Below are 9,519 nucleotides of genomic sequence, written 5' to 3' on the forward strand. Positions count from 1 at the left end.
ATATTCAATAAGGAACTTATATTCTAAAAGGAGAAGAGCCCATTTAGAAAAGTAGTGGCTAAAAAAGGATAGGAAGTCAAAGATTTGGTCAGTAAAGTGAATAAAAGGGCAATGGGCTATAGGTCAGGTGACAGAAAGATGTCTAGAGGGTTAAACTGGCTAGATTGTCACCAATGGTGGGGAAGAGGCAGAGTGGAAAATGATATTATCTACCATTAGACCTTTTCACACAATATTCACACAAACTAACCTTATTTCTATTTCTCACATACACCTCTGCATCTTACATTGCCAAACTTTAGCACACCTGGTATACACTCTCTCCTTTCTTTCTTGGTTCAAAAGCCCTAGCTTCCTTCATATCTTAACTCAGATGCTAACTCCTACATGAGCTCCTTCTTCTCAGCTGCTAGTACCTCCCTTGAAATCATCTTTTTATACATGTATTTATATTTATTTCTATATGTATACATTGTATCCACTAATTAAAATGTCATCTCCCAGAGAGTTGGAATTTTTTTGCTTTTTATCTTTATTCTCAAAAGTATTTTGTACTTTGCTCTAGGCAGCTGGGTGGTGCAGCAGATAAAATGGTAGGTCTTGAATCAGAAAGACTCATCTTCCTAAATTGAAATCTGACTCAGTCTCTACACTCTGGGTAAGTCACTTAACCCAGTTTGCCTCAGTTTTCTCATCTGTAAGATGATCTGGAGATAGTAATGGCAACTACTCCAGTACCTTTGCCAAGAAAACCCCAAATGGGGTCATGAAGAGTTGGATATGATTAAATAACAACAATCCTAGTGCCTAGCACAGGGCCTGGCATACAGGAAGTCTTTAATAAATACTTATTAATTGATTGGATGAATTCCATTCAAGCTAATTTGCAGACTTCTGGTACAGTATCCCTTTGCTGTAACTGCAACTTTGAGAGGTCCAGATCTATTATGTTATTAGTGTGGGGAGATCCTAGTATGGAATCTGCTTCCATCAAAGTGAGTCTTCAATTTTTCTGTAACTCTTACCTCATAATGTCCTGGAGCACCAAGTGCTTTGTCACTTAAATATTTAGTGACTCAGGCAACTCTTTAAGATCACATAGCTTGAATATGTCAGAGGTAAGATTTGAATCCAAGCCATCCTGACTGAAAGGTGGGCCCTATAATCAACCCATCATGCTTCAAGCCAAATATAGTGAGAGTGAGAAATGAGGGTGGGAATACCTCTTGTTTCTTTGCATCCCTTTGACGAGTCATGTCAACTCTGGGAGGTGCCACTGATAAAATTGACTGATAAAATTCAATAAATCTAAGTAGCTCCCTATTGAAATACTGTACCTGGTTATTATTTGCCTTCTTTGGTGAGTAAGTGGGAGAGACTACCACCCACCATCACCTGCCTTTTGGGTTCCTTGGCCATTGTGGTTTTCCTGAGAAATCACCCAGTATGCAATTGGGGACTAAATTACTTGAGAATCTATCAGCATGCCTTTGGCCTACCTAGGTCAGATTGGTACCATTATCAGCACCTCGGTCAGCGCCCAAGGAAAAAAGGCTTCCTTAAGGAAAAGCTTCTAGCACTTCCTTTCTCAAGATGGGAAGCAAAGCTTCCAAAACAAGAGCAGAGCTCCTGATGACTGCCTGGGAGACCGCATCCAAACAAAATGGTTTCACATCCCTTCCCCAACCTGGGCTTCAGTTAGTTGAACATCTATATCAGGGATTTTTAGCCTGAAAATCTCAGACAGCCCTGGAGTCTATGAGTAGATTGCAGAGGGTCTGTGAACTAGTATGGAGGTGGGGTGGAAATTTCATGTTTATTTCAATATAATTAGTTTCCTTTATAATCTGATTGTTTTATTTTATGAACTTGAAAATGTTCTGAAAAAGGGTTTCTAGTCTTCCAAACTGTTAAAGGGGTCCATAATATACAAAAAAATAGATATTACCGATCCAGGTGGTTTCTAGGGTCCCTTTCACCTGACATTCTGTGTTCTAAGGAACTTCCTAGCTCTGGCATTTCTGTGTTCCAAGAACCCTCCCTAGGTCTTTTTAAGTCTCAATCACATTTCCATTTTCTAAAGGAAGACTTTTCTAATCCTCAATGCTGGTACCTTTCCTCTGATAGTGATTTCATCTTGAATATATACATACATACATACATACATACATACATACATACATATATACATGCATACATATATACATACATATATTATATATATATATTGATTTTTCTTAGTTTTTTGGGTGTGGTCTCCCTATTGAACTGTAAGTTATTTGAGAGCAGGAGTTATTTTTGTTTCAGCCTCTATATCTCCAGCATGTACACATAATGAATATTTAATAAATATATTTTACTGAATCAAAAATCTCTTCCAATCCTAAACCTTAAGATTTATTCTTAAAGTAAATAGATCCATTCCTAGAATCCACATCTTCCATGAGGGAACTCAACCCCATTACTTGCCATGTGTAGTAATGAATGATACCTCCATAGCCCATTCTCACTCCTATCCTCCACAAACACTAGACATATAGGAAAATGAATACCTAAAATGAGAGGCATTATGGCATAACAGATAAGAGAGTTCACCTTAGAATCATGAAGACCTAGGTTCAAGTCACACATGAATGAATGAGTTTAAGGGCTTACTTCACTCAAAGCACTATGCTAAATGCCGGGAATACAAATGAAAAAGTTAAACAATTCCTGCCCTAAAGGAGCTCACATTCTAATAAGAGAGAGAACACTTGTGGAAGGTTTCAACTGCAATTCAGCTGGAAAGGTCCCATGGTCCTTAGAGGGCAACAGGAAAACAGATGGTAATGACTCTTTTTAAATGTCATTTCCACTGATGGAAATCCTATCCATTTCTGATTAGAACTGTTTGACATTGCTGAGGACTTTAATAACAAGGTTTCTTTTTTCTATCTTCAGTAGCTGTGGCTGCAGCTCCTATAGGAGTAGTGGCCAAGGCTATATCTTCTCAAGATAATAATGGTTTTATGGCACTGAGCTGGAATACTTGCCATTTTCAAGTCTTTTGGATTTAGGGTCTGGGGTAATCTCCATCAGGGTCTGAATGGTGATAGTGGTCAGGATAATGATGATAGCCAATGGTGCCTCTTGCAATCTCAGGGAGTCTTGTTGCTTCAGCTAGGCTGGTGTGTCTGTGCGAGGTGTGACACTTGATAGTGATTGCTGGATCCTTCTCCACAGGAATTCTCTCCCTGGTTGATGGCTACTGGGGCTGGGCTCAAGACAGACTGATAATTTGGGAGGTGTTGCCACTCCTAGGACTCTTGTCCTTATCTGACTTTTGGTGCCAATTGGGCCACAGCTATGATGAGGAAGGTGGGTCCCTTTTCCACACTGATTTCTTCCTTTAATAATGGTTTTGCTGGAAGCAGGCCTGGTGGTCCATGGGGCACGATTCTCAAGGCTCTTTGGCTCAAGGTCCTGGGCTGTGCCCAACAAGGGCTGAAGAGAAATGGTGATTAAGGCTGTGGTGATTATCTGAATTGCCAGACACATGCAGTCCCTTTCCCTAACTCTCCTTCAGGATGTCACCTCTAATTACATAACATGATCCTTAGCATTTAATTTATTGTTGTTCAGTCTTTCCATTCAAGTCTGGTTTTTCATGATCCCATTTGGGGTTTTCTTGGCAAAGATACCGGACTAGTTTGCCATGTCCTTCTCTAGCTCATTTTACAGATGGAGAAACTAAGTCAAAATGGAGTAAATGATTTGCTCAGGATTACACAGCTAGTTGAGGCAGGATTTGGACACAGGAAGGCAAGTCTCCCTGATTCCAGGTCCAGAACTTTATCCATTATACCACCTAGCTGCCCCATTTAACCTACTAACTCCCATCAATTCTCTAAATTTCCAAAAAGATGTTGATTTTCACTGGTAAAAGTTCTTTCCTGGGAGATAAGATGTGTCTGGTTCAATACTACATACATATATACATCCCCAAGAGATGTGAGTCTTGTCCAGGGTTATACAGTAATTTCTATTAAACCCAATGAGCATCTATGAAGCAACTACTATGTGCAAAGTAGGCTGGCAAGAAGCCTTAATTGAGAACTTACTATGTGTCAGGCATTGTAAATGCTGGTAATGATACAAACAAAAAGAAAGTCACTGCTGGCCATCAAAGAGAAAAGGAATTGAAGGAGTGAGGGGAAAGTATCCCTTACCAGTGATGCTGGCAAATTCCAATCAAAAACACAATTGGAAGGGGAACAAAGCAGAGCCAGCCTGGACCCATCTCCAAAATGGGGGTTCTAGAAGGAGCTCACCAATAGGAGAAATGAAGCCAGCAAAGTCCTACGATGTTAGAGATGATTTAAAGACAATTTTTAAAAAAATTCCTTCCCTCAAGGAGCTTGTTTTCTACTGTGAGGATTAAAAAACACAAACAGATAGACAAATGTGCAATTACTTGAGGGCAAAGCATCCTAACAGCTGGGGCTATGGATCTCATCGAAAAGTTTCATAGAAAGGCCACATGAATACCTGATGTACTAGGAATTCTAAGAGGTGGGGATAAGAGGAGAATGGACATTTCTGCATGAAGAGGGCCTGTGCAAATGCAAAAAAGTGGAAAACAGAATGGCAACTGTAAGTTTGAACAGCAGTTTGCCTGTAAGGAGAGTTTGTTAAAGTGGTAAATATGAAATTATCCTGGGAAGGGAGGCTGAAGCTAAGCTATGAGGGGCTTTAATGCCATTCTGATGAGTTTGTGGTTTATTTTAGGGGCAATAGTAAGGAAGAAAAAGGGTGACATGGTGAGCGCTTTAAGCAACCAACTTTGGCAGCTGCATAGGGTGGATTGAACTGAGTCCATCCCAGAGGCTCTTGAAGCTCTTCCCATGAGAGATGATGAAGGTTTAAACAAGAGAGGAGACAAGAAGATAGAATATGGGAGATTAAGGGGAGGGAAGAGTTAGAGATGACCCTGAAGTAGAGCCAGATTTGGGGGAGTTGGAAAAATCCAGTAGAGGGGCTGGGGATAGTGAGGAAATGAGGATCCATCAAGAGGGACCTGCTGAAGATGAGAGATATGGAAAAGAATATTTTCTATAGGCAATTCAGGCCATCTGTGTGAGGAGGCAAGGGGCAGGAGGGGGCAGGAGGGGGCCCCCTGAAAGTAAGGTGTCTTTCAGAAAAATCCTGCTTTGAGGGGGGTGGCCTGGATGGCAGCTCCCCCTGTCTGAGTTTTCTCTCCTCAGTTTCTCTCTCTTGCCTCAACAATAAAAGGGGCTCTTTTCCCCATAATTGCTGTGTACTTCCTCATAACTATTAAATCCCATATGTGGCCTGTTGACATTTTAAGCAAATGGTAATTAAATGGAGAGTCAAGAGATGCTGTTGCTCATAGCACAGAATGAGGAGAAGCACTTCCAGGAACATATGGGACACGTCAGCCTCTTTCTCTCTGTTTCTCTCTGTCTCTGTCTGTCTCTCTGTTTCTCTGTCTTCTCTCTGTCTCTCTCTATCTTTCTGTCTCTGTGTGTCTCCTTGTTTCTCTCTCTCTCTCTCTCTCTCTCTCTCTCTCTCTCTCTCTCTCTCTCTCTGTTTCTCTTTGTCTACCTCTCTCTTTCATTCTCTCTGACCCTCCTTACTTCCTTCCACATGTGTACACACATACATGCACACATCCCAACCTTCTCTCCCAGAATATCATCATCCCATTACCTCTTCAGCCTTCCTTCAATCCTGACTCTGAGCTGTGGTTAAACCAGGCTCTAGTACCTTCCTCTTGCTTGCTACCCCCCTCTCTGGGCCTCTGAAACAAGGGGCTCTCCTTACAAGGGCATTCCTGTGTCTCTCTCCTCTGAAGAACTGCATTACTCTCCCTTGCCAGGGTCCTTGGATGCCATCCTTCCTCCCCGCCCCCTCCTCAGCTCCTACCCCTCTTCTCTGCTGCAAGAGGTTTTTATGGCTAGCTCTGAACGTGGGTTGTTAACTGATACAGTCTGGGGATGGAGCAGTCTTCCAAGAAACTGGTGATCAATCAGAGTTTGGCAACAGGATGAGGAATCAGGCTGGACACAAAGCCAGTTGTGCATCTATGGAAAAAAGGACATTTTTGCTTTCAAATCATAGCCCCTGTGGCCTCACGAGCTTGCCTGTAGGAAGGATCTGGACATGAGCTAAAGTGGAGGCAGGGTTCAAAAGTACTGTGTGATGTCTGAGCAGGGATCAAAGCAGAAAACTGTAGAACTCCAATGGTGGGCTTTCAGGCACCAGTGGGGCAGAGAAAAATTGGAGTAGGGAAGAAGTTTGCCTTGGGTCCACCAAAATAATATGACAACTTTATATTCCCATCATGTTTGAGGATTTACAGTGAATCAGCTTTCCTTACAGGAATCCCTGGAAATTTGTAGTGCCCATTTCTTTATTCCTATTTCACAGATGGTAAAAGCTGAGGTCCAGATTGGGAAAGAAGTCTGTACAAGACCACACAGCTCAGATTGGAATCTGGACTCCACGTTCATCATTACTGTGCCCTGTGGTACCTCCTTACATCCACCTGACCCATAGGGCCGAGAATGGAAATGATGATGCCGTGCCCTGATCTGTGCGGCTTGGGAGCAGTAATTACCATCTTTTATAAGGCTTTAACACTCTATTGCTGATGCTGGTTTTGAGTTCTAGTCTGAGATCTGCCATGGAATCTCTGTATAACCAGTCACCTTTTTCTCTCCGGCCCTCAATTTCCTCATCTGCATCATGAGTGGTTTGGATTCAAGGACCTCTGGAAGAGTCCCTTATAGAGCTAATATTCTAAAGTCCCTTCTTGTTCTGAATTCTACATTCTGTGTTCTAAGATGCCCTACAGTCCTCACATTTTAGGATTTTTGTTTTAAGATCTCTCCCGACTCTGACAACCTCTTTGCTCAGGTCCCTCCTCCATCCCTCCCAGCTCTGGTATCCTGGGTTCTATGTTCTAGGCTCCCTCCTGGCTCTGATATTCAGTGGTTCTTCCCCTTCTATAAGTGCTGTGTTGCACACATTTATTTTTTACATTAAGGTGAATGAAGATTAATTGTATTTTGAGAACTTGGCGGCTCCCCTGGAGATAATTGGAGCCACCCCTGAGTATAGTAAAAGCCAAACCGAGAACCGCTATATCTGAAGAATATAAATCCAAGGCCTTCGTGGGAATCTGGGCTTGATTTTGATGTGGGGGTGGTGGACTGGGGGAGGGCAGAATGAAACAGAAAGCATGCATACTACTTCCAGCATTCTCCACAGCTCGTGAATATTCCTCCTTGTCTTATGCCTCAGGATGGGAAAACTGAGGGCTGGAGGATTTTGCCCAAGGTCACAGGACTTTTGGCAGGAGTTGGGGTATTGCGGAAACAGAGAAAGGTGGGCATGAAAGGTCCAGCTCTCTAAAAACATGTCTTCCTTTCTATCCATATACTAGCAGGATATAGACCACAGTACCTATCCTAGTAGGGCCACCACTGTGGGGATACCCTCAGGGTCTGGGTCTGGCGGGCTACCTTGTGGGTAATTCTTCTTGTTCTGGGTTCCAGCTGCATGTTGGGACAACAAGGAATCTAGAACTAATGGGCAGGGGTCTTAGGCTACTGGTTTAAGCATCTTCTTGCACTAAAGAGAAAGAGGGGGTGTCAGTAGTCTGGAGGGAGAGAGGGAGCTTCAGTGTATGGTTACTATCCAGGGGATAGATCATAAGGGCAGTCAGCTGAGGGGGAGAACAGAGGAGAACATCCTGGATAATCAGTGTCCCCTCAGAAGGAGAGGACAGAGGGGGGTCCTTTCAGGGAGGGATGTGGTCCGTTACTTCAGGAGACATGCTCTGGTGGAGGACAGTTACCTCATAGTGCTGGTGGTAGGGGAGGGAGCGTTAGTGTGTTACCTCATTAGGAGAGAGTTCTTCATGGGTGCAGGAGAACATCCCCTATGCAACTAGTGACCTCTGAGGGAGAGGGGCTTATCACAGGAAGTTACCTCATGAAGGGGAAGGGTGTTGTCATATCATTACCTCAGAAGGTGCAGGTTGAATTGAGAACATGACTGCATCAGGGGGCAAGGGAGAGGGAGGGCTCTTAATTCAGGAAAAGAGGCCGACTATGAGAAGTTACCTCATGAGGGGAAAGGAGAATGTCACTCAGGACAATAAACCATCTCAGGAAAAAGGAGCAGGTACCAGTTGGGGGAAGCTACTGTGGAGAGATGGTGACCTCAGGGGTCTGCTCTGTGCAGTGTCTCTGTGAAGGGGTGCACGTGTTGGACATGGGATGAGCACTCTGGGGTGCTGCTGCTGCTGAGGACTGCCCTATGTGCTGGTGCTGATGAGAGGAAGGGGGAATGTCACCTTGCATATATAAAATTACCTCAGGAGGAAAGAGTCAGCATGGCAACAGTTACCTCAGGGTAGTGGGAGGTCTCTTTGACCTCTGCAAAAGGGTGGGTTTTGTAAGTCATAGACCAGTGAACTTGAGTTAATTCCTGGTAAAATTCTAGAACATAGTAGCAAATTTTAGAACTTGTAATAATATTTCTTGGTTTTACATCATCTACATATTGGGATATGTATATTGGGAAATATATTTCTCTTCCATCCCTCCCAGAGAGCCATTGCTGATAGCAAAGAATAAAAAAGGAGGAGAAAATAATAGTTTGGATAATTTAATACAGACTCTACAAGTCTGATATAATATTCTATATCCATAGTTCCTGCTTCTCCAATGAAGGGAAATGCTCTAGGATATATTATTAAAGAGGTGGTCTGTGAACATTTAGAAAGGGAAGCTGCAGTCACTTAGAACCAGCATGATTTCTTCAAGAAGAGGATATGACATCCTAACCTCATTTATTGTTTGGACAGAATAATTATAAGGTAAATCAAGGAAATGTCATAGACCTGGTATGACTAGGTTTTAGTTAAGTATTTAACAAGGTCTCTTCTGCCATCTTTGAGGAGGTAAATGGTCTAAATGCAGGGTTGTGCTAGTAAATGTTAAATAATCAGTTCTCTGAGAAAAATACTTAGTTGACTAACATTTTCTCCATCATCTTCTTAAATCTAGATAGTCCACAAAATAGTAAATCAATCCTTGATTTGTAGCGTTCACCAATTTCGGAAGTATAAATGCTCACAGTGATAATTAAAAGTCAGGGCCAAAGAACCAGTACAAGATGGCTCAGCACACCCTTGGATAGATGATAGTAGCAGTGAGTTGGTCTTGGAGCTGAATGAGTTTACCCCACAAGGAGCTTTGGGGAGAGAGAGCTGTGGAGTGCTGGAGAGATCTGTCTATCTTTGATCCTATGCTGTTTGACATTTCCCATGTAGGACTTGGATGAAGGCACTAGTGACATGCTTGCCATATTTGAAGGTGACATAAAAGCCTAGAAGGAGAGCTAACATGTTAAATGACAGAGTCATAACCCTACAAATCTTTAGTGGGCAGAAAAATGAACCAATGTAACCTATTTAATGGATAAATATATAAAGTTCTTCCTTTGGTT

The sequence above is a fragment of the Sminthopsis crassicaudata genome, chromosome 1, assembly GCF_048593235.1.
Source record: "Sminthopsis crassicaudata isolate SCR6 chromosome 1, ASM4859323v1, whole genome shotgun sequence".
Classification (NCBI taxonomy): Eukaryota; Metazoa; Chordata; class Mammalia; order Dasyuromorphia; family Dasyuridae; genus Sminthopsis; species Sminthopsis crassicaudata.